The 27,717-nt window shown below is 42.5% G+C and overlaps 1 protein-coding gene across 1 annotated transcript in view; it reads right to left on the bottom strand.

Moving 5' to 3' along the window:
• CHCHD3 (coiled-coil-helix-coiled-coil-helix domain containing 3) overlaps positions 1-27,717 on the bottom strand; it is a 273,184-nt gene that overhangs the window by 99,962 nt on the left and 145,505 nt on the right. The gene's annotated exons all lie outside the window — the stretch shown is intronic.

Here is a 27,717-nt window from a genome sequence, read left to right as displayed (position 1 = left end):
AACAGAGAACTGAACTTCACTGAGTTTTACAGAATGGGCTGTGTGAGTCATCTTGGACCTGCTTGCCAATACACCTTTGCTCAGTAACTGTCTGTCTGTATGGAGGAATTGGGCTGGAAAGGTGCTTGCATTATCACTTGGTTATACCTTGGTGGTAGGGCTGTGCTGTGAAGGCAAAATGAATAAAAGCAACAAGAGTTGCTCACATGCATGTAAAGTAGTGAATCATATCCTGATGAGAGAAGAAACTGGAAATGTTAATTCATTTTTTTTTTTTTTACCTAAGTAGTAAACACATAAAATGGCTCTATCTGCCCTCTGGCTCCCTGTAAGAATAGAACCCATGTCCACTGAACATACGTGATTCCAAATCTATGCAGCTGGCGTTCAGTTCAGGCAGAACTGCTATCAGCTGACCTGAACTGGTACAGTTTAACATTTCTCCTGCTCGGACAGGGACAATACGAACCTGTTGTTAAATAATGTATATATCTTTCCTGAAAACAGGCAGACTGTGATTCCATTATAATTTGTATTCCCTTTTCCAAAGCAACATGATTTTTCAACATGAAATTTCACCATGGAAGGTGCTGAAATGTATCACCTCATCAGTCCAGTGTCACATGTTCTATGCTTCACTCTGATCATCCATGAAAAAAAAAAAATCAAAAAACAAAAAAACACCCATCATGACACCCAGCACATAAACATTAAATAAATGCTGAATCAAACATGAACCAAACTGTTAGGGTTTCAGATTCTCAAATGAGCAGCTTTATCTTCTGTAATGACACGAGCTTTAGCTACTACACGTTTATGAAAGACACAGTAATTGTAGACATGGATCAAGTCTAGGAGAAAAGGCCCAGTTGAATCAAATTCAGCAATTAAAAAGAATAAAGTTCTAGAAGACTGAGTTCTGTAAATAAATAAGGACTCTGTCAGATACAGATAAGAATTATAATTGCAAGAGGAAAAAGCAGTAAAAAGGGTCATCTATATCATAAAAGGCCTGTGGTTGTGACGCCGTAACGACCAAACAACCAGTCACCAGGAAGTGCATGGAGCACCTCTTGTGGGCCAGGACTTGTGGCTTAGCAGGGCTCGTGTGGGGCTGGCAGGGCTCGTGCGGGGCTGGTGGGACTTGCCCGGCGGAGGCAGGGCCCGTGGCTCACAGGGTGGGTCTGGGGTCCTGGGGGTCATGCAGGGCGTGGCAGGTCTGGGTCTCGCGTGATTTCGCGTGCTGGGCCTCTAGTATTTAATAAAACTACCATGTGTTTACATGGACTTAGGGCAGGAAGAGGCTTTTATCATCAAATTCAGCTGCAGAATGAATCGGGTGTTACCATCACATGTAAAAGCAGAACGTTCTCAACCCTAGACCACAGCTGATATGGTTCAGGGTGAGAAGGAGCACTCAGCATTTGAGATTATGTAACTCAAGGTGCAATTACACTAAAATTTCTCTCTTCTGATTCCATATTGTGGAGAATAATGCTTCCATTTCCAAGCATGTATATATAATCTGTTTTACGATGGAGATTAAAAAGCACAGAGGCACTTTAACATAGAGATGCTAGTTAAACTGCACTATCTGTTGAAGATATTTGTATCACTGGTCTGACAAATAAATTGAACAACAACACGGAGACAATTACTGCACCACTTCTGAATTCCTTTTCTTTGTATTAGCTTGTATTTGTCCAATTTAAATTTAGATTTAATGTTCACACTACTGGGACCAATTGGCCAGTCAATCTCTTCTCTTGCAATCTATTCCACATTCAGAGCTAGAAAAGAAAAAAAAGAAAAAATCCAGAGATCACCCAGTTCATTTTATAGGCAGTAAGTGAGGCTCCAGGTTCCCTGTTGACTTAGGGAATTCTTTAAGGTCAGGGAGACAGGTCGTTCTGGGTCCTGACTCCTGATGGCAATGCACTTCCCATTGCTCCCTGACCTTGCTTCTTTTCACATTGGCTTGACTTTAAGGAAAGAAAATGTAAAAATTATCACTCAAACATTTGTAGTTATTTTCAACACTACTTAACATACAGAGATTGTTAAAGAGTTCCTGTAACAATTCATGCAGAATATTCTAAAAATGTCTCCAGAGCCAACTAGGTACCATGTCGGTTTAGGTCCTCTGGGATGCAGATGCTGAGACAGAATCAGAATTACAAAAGATTTATTAGGGGTAAGGATATAGGGTAGAAGGAGTGGGAGCAGAGAGAGCCTCACACTATGTAAGTCTGGTACCTATGAGACAACCGTGCAGCTCAGAGAAAACCTTGGCCAGGCTGGTGGAGAGCCCCAGGCAAAGACTGCCGGTTGGAGGGATCCTGGGCGAAGCAGAATGGCCCACAGACTGTCAGCATGGAGTGAGCATGGCTGGGAGTGAACACAGATGGACCCCGAAGTTGAAGCAGCTGACGGCACCTTTCACAGCAAGTTCTCTCTGAGAGACATGGCTGGAGGCACACGCCCATGGCTCCACATACTCTGATTTGCTAATTAACCCAAAACAAATGATGATGACAATGAACTTTAAGAGGTTGTAAACTTCAGCTTCCAGTTTGATCAGAAAGTAAACCAGCAAACCAAAAATGGGGGTATATCTGTTTGTATACCTCAATTCCTGATAGAATTGCTTCACTTATGTAGGCTGGGCTGAGTAAGTCCTATTGGACCTATGAAATACAATTTGAATCAGAAATCCTATGTAGCAAAAAAAAAGCAACAGAAAAGTCATCAGACAATTGAAGCTAGAATTCTAGTTTGGCTGCAAACTCATGAAATTGGGCAAGCTACTTCCCCTTTTGGGATCTGTTTTCTTCTTTGTAACTTTAAGGAGATGGACTAAATAATACCTAAGATCACACTAATATTCACGTTAAACATTACATTTGCCATTCCATTTCTTCTATTACTCCATTCAGAATTGACTATCGCTAGGCCAGAGGAAATTCAATAAATGCACCTGTTCTGCCGCCAAATTGCTAGGATGCTACAAGCGCACATTAAACAGCACTTGGAAATACCCCGAGTAGGTGACACCTGGCTGCCAGGGGCAGTCGTTCGTGGCAGCAGCGACACTCCCTCTCTGCCTGACTTGGCACCAGCAGTGGGCTTACAAGGACCGGAGGATCCATCGGGCTTAGCTCCCTCTGTTGCTTAGCAATATTCACTGGGCTGTTTCCTGAACCTCACACCACCTGGCAGATTCAGAGGTAAGACTGAGGGTGAAAGGGGTCATTTCTAAAACAAGTTCAACTCACTGCTGCTCACCAAATCCCAGTGGCTCTCATTTTCTGCCCAAAATGACTAAGTTCAGAAAATAATTGGGCATCCTCATCCCATCTGTGGTGCTTTAGTGGGGAGAGTTCAGTGCAATCGCATCATATGCACATATAGTTTCTGCGAACCCAACTACTGGGGTTCAAGTGGGGAGAGAGAAAAATGTAACTAGTGTGCAGGATTTCACCTGCTCCCCGAGGAAGCCTGGGATGGCTCAGTCAGTTTCACATCCCACAGGTCCTCCTAGATGGGGAGGAATCTCACTCATCTCTTCCCAGTGAGTGGAATTCTATTGATTCAAGATAGTTTTCATTCACGAATCCTCAAATGAAAACCAACATCTCCTCTAGTGCTCGACTAAAGAAACCAAGAAACCAATAACAGAACTCCCAGTGCTGAACTCTTAAGAATAAACTTGAACAAAAGAAATCTTTGTCTCAAATATTCATCTTATTTTTTCCGGCTTTATTGAGGTATAACTGACAAATAAAATTCACATGATAATTTAAAACTAAATCCTTAAGTAAGCTGCGACTCCACTGTATTCCAAGAAAAATTAAATTTAGAAAAGTGTTAGGATAATAACAATTATTTCTTAAAATCATTCTCAGCAATGGCTACTGGTAAGGAAGATATGAAGAAGTACCTGGCCCTTTACAACACCCCATTCTCCCCCAAACCTGATGGCGAGAGAATTTAAAAAATCTTTATCCTCTATGTAAAGCCTCCAGGTTACCTGACCAAGGAAAAATTTTTAAGAGATGAGGCTGTGGGATTAAACAGAAGCCTGGACAAAGCAAGAAGGGGAAAAAGTCTCGGAAAGGAGGAATGGAAAGAAGAGAATGCACCCAGACCATGAATCATCCACTGGAAAGCAACAGAGCCCACAGATAGGCTGTAAATAAGCCACTGCAGGTTCTGGGCCAAGATGGCTGAGAAGGGATGAGAAGACACCATTAACTCCCGCCTGGAAGGGCCAGGCTAGCTGAGACATAGCTTTGTTCTCATCACCATTTGTACACAGGTGTGGAAGGACCACAATGAAGCAGATGACTCCCAAATCTCAAACACTGGGGAGTGCCTTTCACCAGAACTTTGCTACCAAGAAACTCAAGAATGGATGTAATCAAAAAGTTAATTTACAATTTTTAACATCCTTAATCACTTTTAGAGAGCTGAAATTACATAATCACACGAGAAAGCCTCACCACATAGCAATATGAAGTAGTACAGTTTTGCATCCACCTCTTTTGTTTTTATTATGTTTTACAGTTAAAAAACAACAGCAAACAGTTGCAGACAAGAGACTTGCCTAATATCCATAGCTGAAGCGCCATCTCATGAACACAGAGCTTCTCACCAGGTAGACCCTTCTCTATGTTTGGACCCAAGAGCAAAGAGCAACTTCATGACTTTGCTTTGGTTTTGCCTGCTGGACAGTCAGAGTATTATTGTTTGACATGATATCCTGTGTGCTTTATGGTTATGACTATCATTTTAATTATATATTATCTTTTTGGCTTAAAAATCCTCCTCCTGTGAGTATGATTTCTATTCACCCATCATTTGATCAGATGCTAGAATGCTCCCAGCAACTGTTCAGACTGAGGGGCTAAGTGATCGAATTCCAGCCCAGAGGAAAGTGACACCCCACCCTCAAGCTTCTTAAACCAAGTGCAAGTATACTGCATGCAAAATGATGTTCTTAATGACAAACCATTAATGACATTTGATGCCATATTTATAGGCTATCAAAAATACTCAGAAAAAAAAGGAGAAAGAACCATATACATTTGAAGGAGGCATACTAGTATACCTTAGAATCCAAGGTACTCAGATATTAAATATCTAATCGTGAAATTACTCTCATAAGATCAGAAAGCTAGTTAGTCATGAGCTAAGAATAGAATACAGGTTTCCTTCACTCACATTTCATGTTGGCATACTAAACAATATCTCAAATATTCTTAAAAACCTGTCTGTGAGTAAGCAAAAAAGTCCAAAACCAAAAATTATTATTCCAACATCATATCACCAACCTGAGCACCCCCACGACCCCCCACCAAACACAGGAGCACAAGCATGCATTTGCATGGGTGATGGGTGACCATCTACAGAGTTTCTGAGATGTGATTCCTTTCCAAACACGTTTCTTATCTGACATGAGTACTGCAGAAGTGGGCAAAGATATTACAGACCACAAATCAAAATAGCTGCAGGAAAATACATACACTGAAAGTAATAGATATATATGTTAAGCATAAATGCCCAGATGTGAAACTCAATTATGTCTGGTAAAAGAAATATTTTGCTCAAAGTTATGGCTTGATCCTTTAAAAATTTACAATATTATCCAGCTATTTTCTAATACATTGAATGTTTTGTGATCCTTGCCATTTGTCACCTTGCACAGAATATTTCAGGCTACAGTAAAGAATTAGTGCTTTTTTCTAACTGAACTAAAAAGACAGCCTGTTTGCTTTGAAAAATGGCTACCACATGCTATTAATCTGCAACTGAAAACAAGTAGTGCAGTGACATTTAGCAAGTTAACACCCCTCCACCACTTTCCTGAGAGAAGAGTCTAAGTGACATTTTGTAATATTCTGAAAATTTTTTTTAAATTTCTAAGAAATAGGTTTATGTTTTAGTAATAATAAACTGCAAGTGACATATGAGATTACTAACACCAGACACAGTGCCCCTGCAGTGTGACAAGCCTGGTTTAAGCGCAGAAGGAAATCCCTCCCAAGTCCCCCTATCTTTTTCCTTTATTCTCTTCGTCTGGTGTCAGACGAATGCAAGCAGTAATGACGGCATGATCAAGGAAGAGCTGACAACTGGCTGAATATTTGTAAAAAGGCTGCTTAGCTGATCTTTGCAACAAGCGATCTTTTGTCCTTCTGAGCTTTCTGTCACCTGAGGTGGCCTGCATCCTTGAGATGCAACATAAAACTATTTACTGATCTATTCTCCCAATTGTTCCTGGAACACTTTGGAGAACTTTTCCAATTTGGTTGGGAGAATGACATGGCCACCAACTTAGCTCTAACTAAGTAACTAAGCACTAACCATGATCTAAACAAACCACACAAGTCATGACAGCCCAGAATGACCCTGGGGCTTTCGGAATGTATTTCCTGTCCAGAAGAAATAAGCCAATCCCTATATACAGGCTCACATGTTAAGTTAAATGCTAAAATAATTTACCCATCTGAAGAACAAAATAAACTTAATGTATCTATGTATTTATCCAACAAGCACACAGGGAAACTTATCTTGTGAAGAGCTTCTGACGCTGTCCTATTCATGGTAGAATATAATCAATAACAGCCCATTGCACCTCACACACTGACAATAAACCACAGTCCTAAAGCTCCAGTTTACAGAGAGAGCTACACAATGAGCAACAATCCATTCCTGCTTACAAATGCTATGTTTTTCCAGAAATTACAAACAGGGGTGGAGGGTGGTACACAGGACGTATAAACAAACAAGCATAATAAAAGATAATATATAAGGACAGTGATTCACAGCTGGACTGGAACTTGAAGGCTGGATGAGTAGGATTTAGATGAGACAAAGGCCACTGTAAGAAAAGGCAAAATAAACAGAGGTACAGAGGAGAGCAGACAGGAGACCTGGGCAAATGTCCAGTTGAAGAGGGAATTACAGGAAGAGGGCCAGAAGGAATGGAACTTGGCTGCAGGAAGACTTGGCTGTCTGAGGTCTGGATTTTATCCTGTTGGGGGACGGAGGGCGACTCTAAAGGTTTTTGAGTGCGAGGAAAACAGTACTTCAGTAACAGGATTAGTCTCGGTGTATAGGATGGATTAGAAAGAGGGGAGAATGCCAGCGGGGAAACCATTAAGGGGACTGTTGAAAGGATCCAGGTGAGAGGTAATCCGGGCCCACAGGTGCTGAATGGCAGTTATGTTCCCGGGAGCATCTTCTAAAGATCATTTAAAGTCAATGCATGAATTCTAGCCAGAGGACAGTGAAGCACAAACTGAAACACAGGGGAGATGTGCAAGAATGGGCACGATGCATACCATTAGACATGGCATGGAAAATTTCCAAACAGAAATACCACTGAAAACGTGGAATCTGGAGATAGGCCACTGATGCATTTAAGATGTCAAACACTCTATTCTAAAATAAAATTACTTAATGAAGAAAACGTATTTATTTAATGGAAGAGGAGGAAATTTGGGATATGGCATGAGGTATTAGCAATTATTTTTTAAATTGAGGCATAACTGACATATACCATTAGTTTCAGGTATACCACATAATGATTCAATATCTGTATATACTGTAAAATGATCACCACAATAAATCTAGCTAACTTCTCATCACCATAGTTACAAATTCTTTGTATTGTGATGAGAACTTTTAAGTTCTATTCTCTTAGCAACTTTCCAATACTATCGTCACCATAGAAATTATTTTCTTTAACCTGCTGTTTAAGAAAAGTATGTGAAAATCTGCTGTTTAAGAGAAGTATGATGCCATAAGGAAAACATAACTGGAGTTTTCCAATGTCCAGCTCAACACAAGTACCAATGTTCACAGGTGTTATAGCCTAACACTAAATTTTAAGTCCTTTATCCTATTTTTTAAAAAACAACAACAGACTACTACATAAAATCTTCAACCTTAGAAAAATCATGGTGGCTCTAGATACAAATGTTAAAATAATCTAATTTTAATATTTGCTCAGATATTTCACTGAGACGCTGTTTATAGTATGCTACCTTTAAAACATGAGTCAAGGTAACCTGTATTCTCTTGTGATTAAACTAGCTTTTTTATTTTAAAAGCACCCTTTAATATCTAAGGGCTTTGGTTTGCAAGGTGTGATGGAAAAAGTAAAAATCTAGACTCTCCTCCAATGACAAGACCAACCTTTTCAATAGATGTCTAAGATGCCCCAAGAAGTAGGTTAGAAGCATAAGCCACCTCCCTGAGTGCTGGGTCCAGGCCATGCACACCCAGGCTGAACATGTTGGGGGTATTAATGACAGCAGGATCTGCAGGGGGACACCCCAGTGGGCTAGGGCCAAGTGGCCAGCCGCACAGGGAAGGGGAGAAAGTCTTTAAAGATAGCCTGAAAAATCATTAAGAACAATGTGACCTCACTGTGACCCATGTGGAAGCAACTACAAAGTGAGATCACACTGGTGAGCAGCCATCTAGGCCAAATGGGTGCTTTTGAACAAAGTACTTCTACGGTTATTTGGTTGAAAATTGGGGCTATCGGCAGCAAAAAGCTCTCTAACTTCTGTAATCTAAGATGTAGCCTCCATCCACAGAAAGGGTTATGCATGTCCGTTTACTGAACAGTGATCTCTACCAATGTCTCAAATATCCAGAAATATTATGACCTCAATCACCTAGGCCTTGGCGTACAATTGTGCTCATCAAGGTGCTCCCAAAATTAGTACTGTTATGTAAGTAATCAATAGGAAATATATTTCTTTCCCACAGAATGGGAAAAACAATCATTAAACTTAAAAAGTATGATGTGGTTTATTTGTTGTGACAGACATGTCCTAAATGTCAACAAAATATAAAACAACTAGAGGCCCGGTGCACGAAATTCGTGCACGGGGTTGGGGTGTCCCTCAGCCCAGCCTGCACCCTCTCCAACCTGGGACCCCTCAAGGGATGTCCGACTGCCCGTTTAGGCCCGATCCTAGGATTGCTGGCTCCGAACTGCTTGCCTGCCTGCCAGCCTGATCACCCCCTAACCACTCTCCTGCCAGCCTGATCAATGCCTAACTGTTCCCCTGCCAGCCCAGTCATCCCCTACTGCCTTCCCCTGACAGCCCGGTCACCCCCAAATGCTCTCCCCTCCTATTACCTCTTTAGTAGATAGGGTTTTTTTCTTTAACATATTGGACTGTGTACCTGCCGTGGTCTTCACAAACCAGTAAAAAATGTAAACCCAAACTAAAAGTGTCATAAAATAAACTTAAACAGGAATTTCATGAGACCTTAGAAAGGTGATATGATGTGGTTGTTTCTTTCTTTTTTCTTTCTTTCTTTTTCTTGATGTTTCAACTTTTGTCCTTTCTTTCTTTTTTCCTTTTATTCCTTTTCTGTCCTCTCTTTCTCTTAACTTTTCCGTTGGTAGAATTGTCAGTACTTGAATCTGTCTTGCTTCCAGAAGACAAAGAAGAGGGAAACACACAGTCATCTGAAGAAAAAGATGATCTATGATGGGATTGGTGGTGTTTCTGGTTTTGCTCTTTTCCCGGTTTGATTGTCATTTCTGCCCGCCCCGGCATCTTCAGGTCTTGTGCATGGGCACTTCTTATTCATGTCTACAAAACCTCCCTGCCTTGGTGAAAACTGTAGGGGAAAAGGCCTTCCTGGGTGGGCTCAAGCCCTGCCCAAGGTGCTGAGGAACCAGGGTGGGGAGCACTCTGCACCACCTCTGCAGAGCCAACCTCCGGACCTCGGGGTACTCTCCAGTAATGTAACTGCAATGTCCAGGTTTGCCTTCAGAAATTAGTTGTAAGTTACTTCTGATGTGAAACCCTATCTCAGACATTTCCATGTGGTTCCTAAAGATTTTAAACAAAACCCATTTACCTCCCTAACCTGGTCAGAACTTTCTACCCAATGGGAGAGGTTTGCTGGGCAGCATCGCCCAGATTACTAACCCCCTCCCTCTCCAATCACACGGCAAGGGAAGTTCCAAGGCTATAGTGTGTGTGGGGGATCACTCCATGGGGGTGCACCCTGACACCCCAGGCTGCCTCTTGGAGGGAATAGCTCTGGGGGGCACAGCTGCCTCCCAGGCCTACACCCCCCAGCTGCAGATGGGAGCTGATCTCAGAGGGGGCAGGGTGGGGGGGTGGGAGGGAGGTGTATAGGCAGCCTGGGTCTCCCAGGCCCACAGCCTAGGCTGGGACAGGCAGCAGACGGCTCCTGCCATGCACTGGAACCTCGCAGGCCCAATGCCCAGGCCACTGTGGGCAGCTGATCGCGCCAGCCTTGTGCAGTCGCCTCCCAGACCCACGGCCCGGGTCGCGGAGGGCAGCTGATCAAGGCAGCTGGTCTCGGAGGGCAGATGATGGAGGCAGCCGGTCTCGGAGGGCAGCCTATGGAGGCGGCCCAGCGCGGGCGTCTACCAGACCCACGGCCCAGGTCTGGGCAGGCAGCTGATGGAGGCTGCCCTGCGCAGGCGCCTCCCAGACCCACGGCCCGGGTCACGGAGGGCAGCTGATCCAGGCAGCCTGTCTCAGAGGGCAGCCGATGGAGGCGGCCAAGCGCGGGCGCCTCCCAGACCCACGGACCGGGGTCGCGGAGGGCAGCTGATCTAGGCAGCTGGTCACGGAGGGCAGCCTATGGAGGCGGCCGTGCGCGGGCTCCTCCCAGACCCACGGCCAGGGTCCGGGAGGGCAGCCGATGGAGGCGGCCGTGCGCGGGCTCCTCCCAGACCCACGGCCCGGGTCGCGGAGGGCAGCCGATGGAGGCGGCCGTGCGCGGACTCCTCCCAGACCCACGGACCGGGTCCGGGAGGGCAGCTGATGGAGGCGGCCGTGCGCGGGCGCCTACCAGACCCACTGCCCAGGTCTGGGCAGGCAGCTGATGGAGGCGGCCGTGCGCAGGCGCCTCCCAGACCCACGGCCCGGGTCACGGAGGGCAGCTGATCCAGGCAGCCTGTCTCGGAGGGCAGCCGATGGAGGCGGCCAAGCGCGGGCTCCTCCCAGACCCACGGACCGGGGTCGCGGAGGGCAGCCGATGGAGGCGGCCGTGCGCGGGCTCCTCCCAGACCCACGGACCGGGTCCGGGAGGGCAGCCGATGGAGGCGGCCAAGCGCGGGCGCCTCCCAGACCCACGGACCGGGGTCGCGGAGGGCAGCCGATGGAGGCGGCCGTGCTCGGGCGCCTCCAGGACCGACGGCCCGGGTAGCGGAGGGCAGCCAATGGAGGCGGCCGTGCGCGGGCGCCTCCCAGACCCACAGCCAGTGTCCGGGAGGGCAGCCGATGGAGGCGGCCGTGCGCGGGCGCCTCCCGGACCCACGGCCCGGGTCCGGGAGGGCAGCCGATGGAGGCGGCCGTGCGCGGGCGCCTCCAGACCCACGGCCCGGGTCGGGCATGAAGCTGATCATGGCGGCCGAGCGTGGGCGCCTCCCCGACCCACGGCCAGTTTCAGGGCTAGAAGAGGATCTGGCTGGAGGGCAAAGCCGCCTCCTAGGCCAACAGGCTGGGCTGCTCGCTGCCTTCTCTCAGCGGCAGCCTTCCCTGGGACTGGGGGACTCCTGCGGGCCTGGGCGCCGCCATCTTGTGTCTATGGGCGCTGCCATTTTTGTCGCGGAGTGATGGTTAATTTGCATACTACTCTATTATTAGATAGGCTTTTCCTTTTCCAGACATCAGCTTTCAAATATTCTCAAAACCACTAAGAAAGAGAAAGGGGTGTAGCCGAGCATCCTATTCTAACCCCAGTGCACCCTACTTGTCAAGTGTGTGTGTGTGTGTGTGTGTGTGTGTGTACGCAAGTGTACACGCAAGCATACTGTGGGAGACTGAGACCCTAAAATGATATAAACCAGAATATTTAAATATATCCCTTTGGGCCCAGCCACTGTGGCTCAGAATTTGAGCGTCAACCTATGAACCAGGAGGTCATGGTTTGATTCCAGTCAGGGCACATGCTCAGGTTGCAGGCTTGATCCCAGTAGGGGGGTATGCAGGAGGCAGCTGATCAATTATTCTCTGTCATCATTGATGTTTCTCCCTTTCTCTCTGTCTCTCCCTTCCTCTCTGAAATCAATAAAAAAAAATATTTTAAATACATCAGTTTGGAAATGAGGAAGAAAACTTCACTGATGAAGCTAAAATAGAGAAGAGAAAGATAAATTCAACAAGACACTCGAAAGTCCTCTATATCTCATAGCTTCTGGGGCATCCATTGGGCGAGAGAGTCAGGGAACAGTGGACTTCAGGTAAGAACAGAGGTGGCTTGATCAGGCTTCTTAACCTGGGCTCAGGAAAAGGGCAATCGCAATCATGACAAATCTTTAAACAGATTGGGCCATGTTAGAGGACAGAAGCCTGGACCAGATAAAGGAAGAACGTGCTGGAACTGCATGTTGAGGGCAGCTCCCTTGCTCTCTCTCCTCTGGTGTTTTCTTTGGACTTTGCATATTCTTTTCCTCCTTTATCTACCTTTCCAGGTATCAAGACTTTCATTCTTCTCTTGTCTCTTTGTCACTTTTTCTCTTTGCTCATTTCTTTTTCCTCATTTTTACTTCCTCGCTTTTGTTCTTATCCTTAGTGAGCTAAAATGTATGTGATGTATTAGAGGTTTTTCATCTTGTTTTGAAGTACAAAAGAGGCCAAGTTGAGTATTTCTGACTAAAAATCCCTAAGCATTAATCCCACGTTCACCACCTGACTGTGGTCTGGTTTCTCTTTATTTCCCCCTCCAGATAATTAGTAGCACTTTAGATTTTAAAAAAAGTCTGATTTAGCAAATATATTCTTAGTTCTCTTCATTTCTGCTCATATTGCTGCCTCACCAATCTTTTCATTGCTTCTCTAATTTTTAATTTTCTAAGCATAAGTGTACTAAGGACACAGTATAAAAATAATAAAATAACATAAAATTGTGAAGCTTTGTGGTGATTTATAAAAAAGTAATTTATCCCAGAAAGCAAACTGGTTTTCTCTGGTAAGTGAAAATTAGCAGTCATTCTGGAATCTCACACTACAGAATTAACATGTGTGGTTGATAGTCCAGTGAACTCCCGAGCCTCCTCCTTAAAATAGATTTCTAAGTGTCTGTTATCTATTTATTACTTTTCTAATTATTTTTCTGTAACCTAGTTAAACAATGTTTCTTATTCCTGAATTTCACATACTTCTAACTTTTAACTCTATTATCTCTTCTTCCACTCTTCATCCTAACCAGTGTATTGCTGTCTGGGTCTACTTTTAAAGTGTTCTTTTGGAGAATTAGGAATAATAACTAAATCACTCAGTAGGAAAAGATATAAATTGCTGTAAGTGAAACTGTTGAGAAGCCTCTTTCTACCTAAGTACATTGTTTCATGTCACCATTTTTATTTTCCTAGAATGAAAAGAATAATAAAAATCTAAGTATATAATTTATTTTGAGTGCATTCAAATATTACAGGCTGCATCCAAGTTTATGATTTCACGGTTATTGTTTTTTAGGAGTAAAATAAATATATGTAACTGTAAAGGCTGTACTTGGTTGGCTAGTTTATTTTTCTGAATCTGGACAGAATCTAAAACTGTTCTATGCAATCCCACAGAGAAGATTAACCAACATTTTCCTTCTACCAGAGCAAGTTCCGATCTTTACACTGAATTGCTCCTCCTGAAATTAAATCCTTAAAAAAAATTAACCCCATGCTCAGATGTAGCCAGAAAAGAGCCCATTGTAAGCCTCCACATCATACTTTCCCACATCCTAGAAGGTAATCAATCCCCTCAACTTTCTCCTCTTTTAACTAAACATCTGTTTGACACCGCAAATATTTCCTTATCCAACTTTTCATCTGCAATATGGATCTTTTATGTTATTCCAACTCTACATCCTTCTCAATTACCTTAGTTTCTTCATCTACAAAATGAAGTTAATTATACCTGCCCTATTACTTTTCTTTTAAGAAACAAATGAATTACAAGTATTTTTTAAGAAGTAAAAGCAATGTTCTTGTCCCAAGTAGGTATGTGACCAAATAAAAGAGGGGGAAAAAGGACCAGAATGTAGTAAAACCACCATAGCTAAGATTTAAGCTAAGCTTTGTCTATATTTCCTGCACTAACTAAAGCTAATCCACTCTTTGACAACCTCCAGTTTTGATTCTAATAAAGACTGGCTTACCGATTCATAACAAGATCTTACTAACTACTATATTCAAAAAGATTTATTGCATTCAAAAATCTTGCACTGGCTGCTGACGGGAGCTGGTATAGTTAGGGAGACAAGAACACAGAATCTCAGATTTAGCATTTACCAGTTTTAGGAGCTTAGGAAAATTACATGGGTTATCTAACTCTTAGATGCCATATTAGTAAAGTGAAGAAAACAGGAGACTCTTCAAATGGGCTGTTGTGACGTTAACTAAGAGACTGTATATAAAGCTCTGCCGCAGCGTGTGGCACATTTGGGAAGCACTTAGATACACTCAGGACCAGTGAACGATGCCTTTAGAATAGAATGTGAAAAACAAAAGGTATCTATGTACTTTATATATCAAGCTACAATAAAATATCTAAATACAAATTCTTTGCCAATTGTCTAATACAAAAATGAGCCTGATACAAGAATGGCTCTGCTGAGTTCCCTGTCATCTTCATGATGGGTTACCTGTAAATTTCAACCAATTTCCTCAAAGGCGAGTGAGAACCAGAAGGCATTCACAGAGCAATCGAGGTGCAAGACCCTTCTAGATTACCCCTCAGTTCTTTCCACAGTTCTCCTCCCATACACATTCCTAATTCAATAGCAAGCAAGTTTTCAGTAAATCACCTTTACAAGTCTTTCCAAACCACCACCTTAATTATTATACAAATAGCAACAGTTGATATGACATCTAATTAATCTATGTAATAACAAACACAACTGACATAAACATAGGTTGCAAAGGAGCACAGCTGGCTCTTGGTAAGCATCCGACCTAAATGATTAGGTAGGAAATGCACAGAAATGTCAGAAAGTCTATTGGTGATGAGCATCAGTGGGCCGTGGACATCACAGAACAAATTCCATAAGGGAATGAAAGTTGTTTAACCTACTAAATGGATTCTGTGGAGGTCAAATAAGATTTATACTATATTTGAATCACAATCATCATCATCACCACTATCACCACCACCATTACCACCTTCATCATCACCATCACTACCAGTACTATCACCATCACCATCACTGCCATCACCACTACCACCATAACCACTTCCATCACCATCACTACCATCACCACCACTACCAGCACTATCACCATCACCACCAGCACCATACCATCACCATCACCATCACCAACAACATCTTTCATTTCACGCTAATTGCAATTATGTTGGTTTCTTCCTTGAAGTTCCCACATAGATTATTTACCCTTCCAAATCATAGCCTAAGTGACTTAACCCCCTCCCACAAAGTTATAAAACAAAATTTCAAGTTGGCCAAATCCAGTCACATGTTTTCAAGATCAGTCTGTAGTAATTCTAACTCGCAGTAGACAGGAAAAGACCCAAGAATATTAGGCTCAAGGCATATTACTAATGTTTGGCTCACTTTATTTTCATTCCTCTATGAACAACAAATGAGAACATTTTGTGCACTCAATTCTGTGTAGCCCACTATTGGATGAGTAAAGATGTCTCATTTCAGCTTTGATAAACTGTGTTCTGTGCCACCCAAGAGCCAATTATTGCTCATCATCTGTTTTAGAATTAACATTTTATTGGAACCCAGCTCCATCTAGTCCTTCATGTATTGTCCACGGCTCTTTGCACAATACAATGACAGAGTAAGTTGTTGCAAGAGATACAGTACGGCACGTAAAGCCTAAGATGTTTACCATCTGGCCCTTTACCGAAAAAGTTAGTTGACTCCTGCTCTAAGAGAAAGTCTTAACCTAAAGACCTAGAAATCCTAGTCCTCCCAACACTTTGGGTAAGAAAATGAGTAGCTATACAAAGAAGATGCTTATCTGACATGCCAGTCCTCCTGAAAAACAGAGAAAATGATCATTTAAATGTAGTGCCAGTTTTCTAACTGATCAAACAAACCATGAACATCCACATGTTCTCTCAATTTATTACTCTTGTTAAGTATAAAAAATATGAGTCATCATAGAGAGAATATTGTTTCCTAACTTGTGTTTCATTTATGTAATGCTTAATGGTTTTCTTTTCTGTTTGTTGTCCTGAAAAAGAGAAGCAAAAATAGTTATGGAGCTTAAGGATATTGATGAAATGCTCCTGTATGCTTGAGGACCATTTTGTTTTGTGCTCCATGTGGCTGCCCAATATATGGCCCTCCAACACAAGTTCATGTGGTTGGCATGTCAGTTGCATCGTAGACTTGCCACGTCCCCAAATAAAAATATCACTGTTCAGTTGTTTCACTATTTTACGAATCAATTTTTTTTAATATTCTTAGGGTGTTTTTTTTAAAAAAGCTATTCACAGATTATCTTTTTAAAAACCTGGCCCTGTAGTTCATCATGAAAACAGGTTTCATACCATATATCCCAGTACAGCTCAGCTTGTTTGTTGAGTGCTTACAAGAAAGATGATTCTAAACATCAGTTTTTTTATGCTCAGTTGCCCACATACACTGGCTGGGTAAAATGTCCAGTAATGGGCACTGCTTGGGCAAAGACAACAGGTGCAGGTCCTACCCACCTCTGGACTCCCTCAGAGAGCAACTGTTTCCCAGTTTCTCATGATAAACCACCAGCACAAAGAAGCAAAAACCATGGAATGTCATTAAATGCAGAACAAAGGAAGGAAAATACTCATATGTGTAACCTGAATGATATTTTAGCTTTAATACCATTATATTTGAGTAAATTATGACTCTAATTTTCAAAAGATTTGAGAGTCTATACACAGCAAAAAGCTAAACTGTACTCATAACGATACTCTAATTTTATAAAATTCTTCTCTACCAAAGAATCAAACCAATTATATATTCCTGAAGTATACTTACACCACTACTTTCCTCCAGGCTCTGAAATTTCATTTAAGAAATGTAATAAAAGCAAGTAAATTCCAAGTACAGGGCAAGTTTCAGTACTCACCCCCCAAAACAGTTCTTTTCTGAAGTAATGAGATTAATAATCTACAAATCTCTGCACAGTAGGCTCATCCAAAAAGTAAATAGTAAGTAAACCCATTACTTGCTTAAAGGAGGTGTCAAAATCTTAATTAATATATAAACAAACTGAAATTAAGAAGTGCTTGAGTCTTTTACTAAATATGACACACAAACAAAAAGCACAAAAACAGTTTCTATAAATCATCTTCCAAAGACTAAATTCAAAGGCAACTATTTGGAATTTGGAATGTAATTTTTCGTTAGAAAATAAGGCAATGCCTAAGGGGGACTTCTTATCACCGCAGAAGCTGATGGCACTGGGGGTAGTGCAATGCCTAATTTCCCTACAGAGCATAGGACTTTGATAGAGAATTTTATAGTTTCAGGGGACTTGAGAAAGCCTTCCTGTCAAGCCACATCTCTGCTCAGAGGAGGAAACAAAGTTCGGCAAGAATAAATGACTGCCAGGGACCCAGAGCCCGAAAGAGGGCGTGGAAAGAGCAACAAGGGCTGCCCCACTTCTGCCTTGTTTCCTTGATGTGAATGACTGAGCCAGACCTGACCCGTTTTCTTAGGCTCCCAAAGAGAATGTAGAAAGTAAAGGGGCACAGGTTAACTTGGTGGACAAGAGTTGGGGCACGTGAAGCTGCCTGAGATGGTAGAGAACTGGCCTGGGCTTTAGAAAAGCAGACACTGGGCAAGTATGGCATGGGCACTGTACCCTAAGAAGGAAGAAAGGGGTTGACCAATCTCTCCTGACTCAAAAATCAGTTCAGACGCTTTTAAAGGGACCTCTCCTGAGCAAAACAACTACTAGTACCACTAACCGTCTGTGCTCGTTAATCATCAGTACTCACTGCACCGCCTCCAAAGCCCAAACAGCAAAGAGAATGCCTCCGAGTGTAGGAAACTGCCCGTGGCCACTGCAGTGACGCTCAGCCAAGGGAGCCACGCCAGACAACGGCCTGTGCTCTGCTCACTCATGCAGGGGGGGATCTCAATACCAGAGCCCCACTTCTCTTACTCTCAATACCACAGAGGAAAAACAGCAAACTTACTAGGAGGTAGTACTGATAAATTTGAACTGTGATCAAATGACCGTTATGGCTTTGAAAGGCATAAGTCATATTTTTCATTTGAGCATGCAATGATTCTGATTGAGTCTGCCATCCAATTAAATGCTTGACCATTTTTTAATCACTTTCAAGGTTTTAGCCACAGGTGAAACTCTCAGCTTTATCTTGGGTCTACTTACAAATAGCTATCTTGTATTTTAAGGAGGGGGAAACCTACCAACAAAGCAACTACTTCTTACTTTGCTAAGTCATTATCCCTTGGCCAATAATGAGGAAACATCATTCCAAATAGTCTTGCTTCTTCAAACCTACCCCATTCATGGTTGTGGAGATTGTTGCTGGGTAAACATGCTAAGGTATTTTCACACAGAATTTACAACTGAAACTTATCAATTCCCACACACGGCAGAATCTTAAAACGGTCAAGAAGGAAAAACAAATGAAACAGCCATTCAGAAGATTAATTCAAGAAAATAAGAATAATGTCTTGCTCAAATGAGGACAAAACATACCGTTCAAACATATGTCATAACAGACACTGTCATAGCAGACATTCACTCAAAGTTCAAATGCATTAAGAGAATCTTCTAATAAATGTGTTTAATTACAAAAATTACATTAATAACCCTTTCCAAAAATTCAGTTGATCGTTTTATTTTAGATGTCTATGTTTCAATATAGTTGGAAAGTACAGCTGTTCATTTATAGACAGATTTATGTGTGTGACTGGACATTAAACTTGCTTTTTCCATATGGATAGAATAGATAAGATTAGACACATAGAAGTAAATATGTAAAATACGCAGAGAGGGAAATATTTTTCAAATTACTCCATTTATGCAAGAGCCAGAGTTCTGGTAAGTAAAACCAACAGAATAAAGTATTGACCTCAAATAAAATTTTCTTTTTTAATTCTTAGCAACAGGGGTGTCAGGGTCTGTAAACCCAACTCTACACAAGGATTTTTTGTACCTTCAGATCCTTGTCCATAAAACTGTATGTAAAATAAGACAAAAATCAGTACCCAAATTCTATATCCACATAAACACATTTCCTCAAATATACCTTGTCAATAGGAGCTAGACCCACTCAGCAACCAGAAACATTTTTGGCCTTTAGTCCTTGAAAAATTTATTTAAATGCTTTTGCCACCCAATGATAAAAAAAAGAAATGGATATATGGAAGCTCAATTTGATTTAGAGAAGGAGCAGGAATAATTAAGCACAAAAATACATAGACAATTGTTTAAATATTCATTATTTCTATGCAATAAATGAATGGGTATTAAATTTCTGAAGAATATTGCAATCTTTTGCAGACAGCACTGATAAACTATGTAATTAATCAGAACAGTAAGGATAACATCTGGCTTATAAATCTTGAAGCAGATATTCAATGCAACTGGAAGTAGAATGGACTTTGACCGCAATTGGAGAAATAAGGGATGGCAGCAAAAGACATTTTGGTATTTAGATGAGAGTTAAGGTCAGTGATAAGAGGGAGATTAGGTGACAATGATAAGACTGGGGGAAAGAGGCTTGGTTTTAGGGAAATATAGAAATTTCAACACTGAGAATGATCAGACTCTAAGTCTACTGAGTGGTAAGGTTTTGATCTAACATTACCCAACACTGGTCTCACAATAACCTTGTGATAGAAATGCCTGAATCACAGAGTGAAATAAATAGCAGGGTATTCAATATGGTTTCACTGTTTTTAATTTATAAATCTGTCAGTGTCTCACAGCTATTTAAATGAAATTCACTGCTCCTAGTTTTAAGTATAGGTAATGCCTGATCTCACCTCCTCTTACACAACCAATACTCCTAACTGAGACAACAAACTGAAGAGGTCATTGTTTAAAAGGGTCAAGGTAAAGAACTGAAATTCCTTTTTTCTTTTTAGTCTCATTAAAAAAGTAATAAAAGCCAAGCAAGTGTGGAATATTCCAAATTCAAATGATACCAAGGTTCAAACTGTGAAGTGGATATTGTTAAAGGGGGATCTTCAAAGAATTCCCAATTTGATTTAAACAGAAACAAGTAATAGTCCAATAATATTTCAACACAAATAGGTTCCTTTGAGATGTACATCTCTGGGATATGTATTGCAAAGCACATGAAACACCAAATATCCAGCTCTCTCACTTTCTTAAAACACACACACACACACACACACACACACACACACACACACACAGCATGCAGTAATACCAAACAGCTGAGTGCCACATGCCTTGAGAAAGATCTGAGGCGGCGACAAATTAAACTAGATCCCATTTCTTTAAGGCCCGCACTGAAAAGAGCTGCTGAACACTCATGGTGAACCTGGACCTCTTTGATCTCCATTGTAACAAAAAAGCAAGATGACATGCTCAAATGAAAAATCATTTATAATGGATGAAAGAAGGCCTATTCTTTCTTTGAATTTATCTGTTCGGAAGGGAAAGGGGTGGGAAGTTGGGGGGAGAGAAATAAATTCTCAAAACACAAAACAATCTTTATGAGATAAAAATATCAATAATGGAGTGAAGAGAGGTGAGCCAAGTAAAAAGAATGGATGTGGGGAAAATCATTTTGATCCCCATTAGAAAGGGGAGAGATACTAAAAAATAAGTGGGAGACAGTTTCTCATTTAAGTAAGAATGATTTTGAAAGAACCCGATTATGCGCAAAGCTCCAACTACAAACCACAGTACATCATGGATTAACCCTCACTATAGTAATTCTAGAAGTCATTTCAAAATGACTGAATTTCATTACTGCTTGCCAGCAACTTATAAGATAGAAATATGGGGAGTAATAAATTTGTCTAGTTGATGTCTTTAAACATTAAAATTGAACTTAATCAAATGCATTATTCACAGGGGACATAGTTCCCTAGTTACACCCTCAGGATAGTAAGAAGTTTTTACTGAGTTTGTTATCTATAGAAATTTCTGGGGAAAAATCTGTGGCTAATATTTTTCACTTATGGCACAACCTACCAGCACCCAGCCACACTACAAGCTGATTAATATCAATAAATACTCTTAAAAAAAAAAAAGGCTAATTCAACCAAGACAAAAGTTTTGGTCAGTTGAATCATGACTTATTTTTGTCAGATTTGAGAGTCAGTTGTAGTTAATTCTAGTCCTGTAATCCTGAAGAAGTCAGTTAGTTAATATTTGTGCACTGCAAACACCCTTTGCGCACTTGAGTTGAGATGACAGAAGGTGCTAGAGAAACATGATCACGACACTGTCCTCGTCCTCTAAGAGCTCGCCACTCGCCGTCTACGGTGGAGGTGGAGCAGGTACAGGAAGGAAGGATAACAAACTCCATAGTGGATGGTGGTGGAAACGTTAACAAAAGTGTTAGAAAAGCCCTAACTGGTTTGGCTCAGTGGATAGAGCGTCGGCCTGGGGAGTCAAGGGTCCCGGGTTCGATTCCGGTCAAGGGCATGTACTTTGGTTGCGGGCACATCCCCGGTGGGGAGTGTGCAGGAGGCAGCTGATTGATGTTTCTCTCTCATCAATGTTTCTGGCTCTCTATCCCTCTCCTTTCCTCTCTGTAAAAAATCAATAAAATATATTTTTAAAAAAAGTGTTAGAAAAGATGGGCTCAAGGAGTTGGGGAGAAAAAGAGGCAAAGGCATTAAAGCATGGCGAGATGGCAGCATGAAAGAGGCCAGTAGGTTCAGCAACTTACCCATGGTTCAGGGCAGTGGCGTCTGAGCTGCACTCAGAAATATGGCCAGAGATGAGGCCCCAAAACAAGCGTGGGCGGCCTATGAAGATGGGCCCGGCACCACACTGAACCTGCAGCTTTACTGAAGGCCTCAGCGGGCACTGCAGGATTCCTGGCATTGGAGTAGCACAGCAGTTCCAGATGAGATGAACCTGCCCACGGGCGACGTGGAACAGAGAGGCAAGTAGACAGGTGGGATGTGCTTGAAGTAAGACAGGCAAGATGTCCCGAAGGCAGGGACAGAGTGTGGCAGCAGGTTTGGACTCCAGAGTTCTAAGGAACTGCCTTCAGCAGCGTTTGGAAAAGGTGACAGGATGGCAAGGAGGACAGCTGGGTTTCTGATAGGGATGGTGGTCTCACTCACTCAAAGAAAACACCGGTTTCTGATGAAGTTGGCAAGTGGGAAGAGAAGGCTGATTAAATGTTACATGGTGAAAACTACCCTAAGACAATGGATTCTGCAGTTGTTGGTTTACAGCGGAAGGCTAGAGCCATGGGTGTGCATGAGACTGTATGTGGAGATCGGAGAGGTTGAAGGACTCAGGAATCTGGGGCAAGCAGAGGAGGTGACGTCTGTCACTGCATGCTGCAAGCTATGCTTTTGACACACATGTATTTTTGTCTTAAGATATCAGTGCTCATCTTGTTTATCGACAATCTCTACTGATTATCTTTTTATAAACAGTCTATATATTATGGAATATAGATTCAATGATTGAAATCCTAAGTATTACACAACTTTAGGGAGTCATTTACTGAAACATTATCTACACATGGATAACGGATAGGCCCATGACCCCTAGATTAGAACCACATACAGATAACAGGCCACTATAACCAATTCTATGAAAGAGAAGTCAGCCTATTCCCCCAGATTTTTCTGTAAACTGCTGATCCTTCTGGCCCCTTCGTCCGCTGCCTTTATGAACCAGAATGAAGCGAAGTGGGCGCTCTCCTTTGCTTTGAATGCGCACACCAAGTCTCTGGAACCTCTCCATGCATTCCTGACTTCTCACCAGCCACCAAACGACTATGTTCCCAATCCAGATAGGTAGATGTGAAACAGTCTACTCATAGCTGTAAGTGCAGGAAAAGCTGGCATTTTGATAAAACACGCAACTTCATCCAACAACACTGAACCTCGCACAGACAGGCCATGTAGAACAGTGTCTAACAGCTGTTGCCAAGTGGCATGGAAGCAATTGGTTTTAAAACAGCTTGAATTTCTAAATCACGTGATTTTTTTTTTTTTAATGAAAGACACTGTTAAATAGAGCTATCACTCACATATCTATTAAACAGTTTAAAACTGGCAATCCTTAATTTAAGGCTATTCTTGGAACTGGATGTCCATTTCTGCTGTCAGAACATCAGAACAGATCTCAGACGCACTGGAAGAGCTCAGCCTTAAGAAAGACTCAAAAGCATGTTTCAGCAAGAAAAAATGAATCTGATAGAAAACAAGATGTCAGACAACTTGAAGACTTCACTTCCTTTTTTTTAAGGTCCCATCTTCCCCAAGAAGTGTCTTAATCTATCCCTAAAGTCAAGGATACCCGTATCCTGAAGGGTCCTCTTATGCATTCACCCATGTACTCACATGACTGTATGCACTGATTATACAGTTGAGAGAAGGACCCATAAGGCAACCTCAACTCCTTTCTTTCTTAGTAGCACAGAACCTCCTCACGCTCCAGAAGAGGCCTAGCAAGTCCCAACCAGAGACTAGGCGAGGGTCTTTAGTTGGAGGCCTAACTAGGAAGGAATCTGGATAAGACAGAAAGAAGACCTATAACTGAAATCAGACATACAGGGTAAAAACTAAAGAGTCTAGGAGGCCTGTATGAAAGCTGAAATTGGGTCAGATGTGCCAGGAAGGGGGCAATTAAGTCAGGTAAGAGGTATCAACATCTGACCAGCAATGAAGATGCACCTGCTCAGGATACGAGGATGGCAATTCCATCTCTTCCGTCTTATCTGACCTCACTCACCTTGGGGTGCCTCAGTCCCCTACTCTAAAGCATAAGCTAACTCACCATTTACACAGAAAAGTGTAGAATCTCAGTAAATCCTATAACCGAAAAAACGGAGGCCATTAGGAAACCTCCCTCCCTCCCACCTAAACGTCCTCCATCACTCTTTCTCTCCTTCTCTCACTCTGAATAAGAGGGCGTGCCCCTTCCCTTTGCAAAGACACACTTTCTACCAATGAACGTACCTCTCCCAAAATTCTGAGATTGCGCTCTATCTATTACCACCTTTTTCTTGCAATTTCAGTTTTTCTCTTTCCACTGGCTCCTTCCCTTCAACTCTCAAACACATTAATTTCTTTAAAGAATGCTTTAAAATGCTTCTCACCTTTCTTTCAAAGATTAAAAGTGTGATAAAATAATCACTGCCTCGGCTTCTTGCTCTTCCCTTCTTTAACCATCTGATATCTGGGCTCCCATTCCAATGCTCTCTGTGATTATGCACGTGCGTAAGGTAGCTAAGGCTAGTAATTGCCTGACTCAGGGGCCTCTCGTTGGTGCTCAGCCCACTGGCCCTCTCTGGAACCTGCACCTGACAGACCCCCCCAGCTGCTGCCTGGCACTCCTCATCTGCCCTTGCCTTATTAAAGGCTCCTATGTAGTCCCCTATATACAATGCTTCCTCCACCCACCACTTAAAGGTGGGTGTTCATCAAAAGTCTGCCTTTGTCCTCTTTTTTCTCCTCTCCATATTCTATTCCTTGCAGATCTCACTCATTTCTAGATGTTTACCTCTTTGAGAATGATTCCCAGAAATCTCTCCATCCTTGGCTGCTCTTCCCAATTCCAGACCCATATTTGCAATTTACTGAATGCACAGACCACATGGAAGTCTTGGAAATACATAACAAGCCATCTGAGAGTAACTGGTCATTAACCCAATGAAAAGCTGCCACCATCCTGCTACTCACTGAGCTTCATACTGCATAACCTTTTACTCCATAGCTAGGCTAAGGCCAGGTCCACGGTGGGCCCAACAAGACAGTAATAAACAGAATACAGAACGAGGCACGGAAGGCTTTCTTCTTGTGGTACCTGGCAGACACTTGAGGGCTGAGAGGGCGCCTTCCTCAGATTCATTTATGAAAGTCGAAGCATCTCTGATTCTGATTAGCACTAATGTTACTTTTTCCATAATGGCTATAATGACCACAGAAATTTAGGTTTGCTATTGGAGGAATGAAGAAGGCAAGAGGAAGCCTCACCCAGTTACTTAGGTCCTTAACTCATTATATACTCTAAAATCGCTTGTTTGCTGGTTCAGCAATAAACAAAAGTTTATTAAACTGAAATGTGACTCCCACCAGTCTTCAAAGCTGGAGTGATCTCTATGGTTTGGCCCAGCTCACTTCTGACCTCTCACTTCTAACTTGACTCGAACCTCAGCAATGTCTACCATCTATAATCTCCCCAGCAGACTCCAATAAACAACCCCCAAATTTAACACACACACACCATTGGGAAGGCAGCACCACATTCCTAATAGACCTCTCCCTCTTTCTTACCTCCCCTTTAATCCATCCTCAACGTGGCCACAAAAGTGGCAACTTGGCTGCTCTGCCAATCATATTAGCCCTCCCTTACCCAGCACTCTCAGTTCTAACCACACTCATTTAGTCAACATCCTGAACCAGAGCCTACCTGCTACCATCTTACACCTTGTTGTCCCAGCTGTTCTCTCAAATACCCTTCAACATCCCTCATCCCTCCCTTTGAAAATTTCCAGCTCAGATGCTCACTCTCCTAAGACATTATAGCAGGTTCCCCCCTCAGCCCAACCCCATCTCCAGAGTCTGATTTATCCTTCAACCCTTTAGCACTCTGTGTTTCTGTCTCTGCATGTGTCAATCTTTTAGACTAGAATGTAAGACCAAGAGAGTCCGAGTCATCTTTGTTACCCCAAAGCACTAACGTGACACTCAGCACACAGAGGGCAGCACATCACTGTGGGGACACTGGACTTGGAATCGTAAGGACAGGTTCTCGTCATGACTCAGTCACATGTAGAAGTACTGATTTCCATCAAGACTCTGGAGAGCATTATGCTAAGTGAAATAAGCCAGTCAGAGAAAGATAAATACCACATGATCTCACTCATTTATGGAATACTAGAGGCCCGGTGCATGAAAATTCAAGCACTGGAGGGGGGTCCCTCAGCCCAGCCTGCCCCCTCTCACAGTCCGGGAGCCCTCAGAGGCGGGAGGTGACCCAGCAATCAGGGGAAGGCAACGTCCCATCACACCTCTGCTGCTGCCACTGCCGGCAGCGCAAGCCTCGGCTGGCCCTGGTTACCTGAGCCTCGGGCGGCCCTGGGTGGCTGGGCAGCTGACATCTGAGGCTTGCCTGCACCTTGGACATCGGCTGGGCAGCCACCATCTGAGGCTTGCCTGTGCTTCAGGCTGGCCCTGGGCGGCTGGGGGGCTGAAGGGACTGGGGGACTCCAGAGGCAGGTGCGCACCTGCCATCCTGGCGGGGCTGAGGGGACTGGGCACCGCCATCTTGTGGCTGTGGGTGCTGCCATCTTTGAGGGCATGGCAGTCAATTAGCATATTCCCTCCTTATTGGCTGTGGGTGCCGCCATCTTTGTGATGGCGTGAGGGTCAATTAGCATATTCCCTCTTTATTAGATAGGATAATGAACAACATAAACTGATGAACAGGGACAGATCCAGAGACAGAGAAGCATCAATCAGACCGTCAAACCTCAGAGGGAAGGTAACGGAGGGTGGGGATAAGGAGGAGAGATCAACCAAAGGACTTGTATGCATGCATATAAGCCTAACCAATGGACACGAACACCAGGGGAGTGAGGGCATGAGTGGGAGGAGGTTTGGGGGGTAATGGAGGGATGAGGACACATATGTAATACCTTAATCAATAAAGAAATTAAAAAAAAAAAAGACTGATCTTTTGATTCTCAGTCACCTCGTCAATAAAATGATTCTTTACTTTAGGATACCCAAATGACGAAGTGAGATGATATGTATGAAAGTTCTTTGGAAAACCAGTATAGCACAAAAATGTGTAAGACAGTATTATTATTAGAATATTTTACTCAATGTGTTTTGATAAAGATTAACTCAAACTTATTTTTGTACAAAAGAAATGGTGCTATAAATGATTAATTACTGGCTACAGAAATTAGATGAAAGACAAACATCAAAGACACTTGCTCACTTGTACTATTTCATCTTTTTTAAGATCACTGCATTGTTTCATTATACTGGGATGTAATATGATAATCAAAGTATTAAAACTGGATTTTAAAATACAATTTTTGGAGTCTTCTATAAATATAGGCATTAATTTGAGTAAACAGCCATTATATTACACTCATATGCCTAACTAAACGCTCAGTGATACTTTCAACATAAATGTCAATTACATACAATCCCTTTTGAAAAAGAACTTGTATTATTTTTTTCTTATGATTCACCGTTAACAATTTACATTCTCATTGACCAATGTAAATGAGCTTATAAATTTCCAGTTCTGTAAGGAGAGTACCTTCAATAGCACCCCCAAGTCCTCCCCCCGCCACACACACACACACACATTTAACATCCTGTCTGCATTACTTCTGAAAAGAAGAAACCCACTGGGCAGCAGGCAGTGTGAAATAGAATGCAGCTTTACACTGCATTATATAGGGAAGAAAACAGCCAACTGTGAGTTACAAAACAGAACAAAATTATCAGCTGCACACTCAAGGGACCTTCAGGGAACATGGAAAGTGCTCCTTAATGACAAATCGCTCATGTTATTTCAGACCC

This window comes from Cnephaeus nilssonii (assembly GCF_951640355.1).
Source record: "Cnephaeus nilssonii genome assembly, chromosome: 12".
Lineage (NCBI taxonomy): Eukaryota > Metazoa > Chordata > Mammalia > Chiroptera > Vespertilionidae > Cnephaeus > Cnephaeus nilssonii.
The sequence above is the reverse complement of the archived record's forward strand: the minus strand, read 5'-3'. Positions and strand labels throughout refer to the sequence as shown.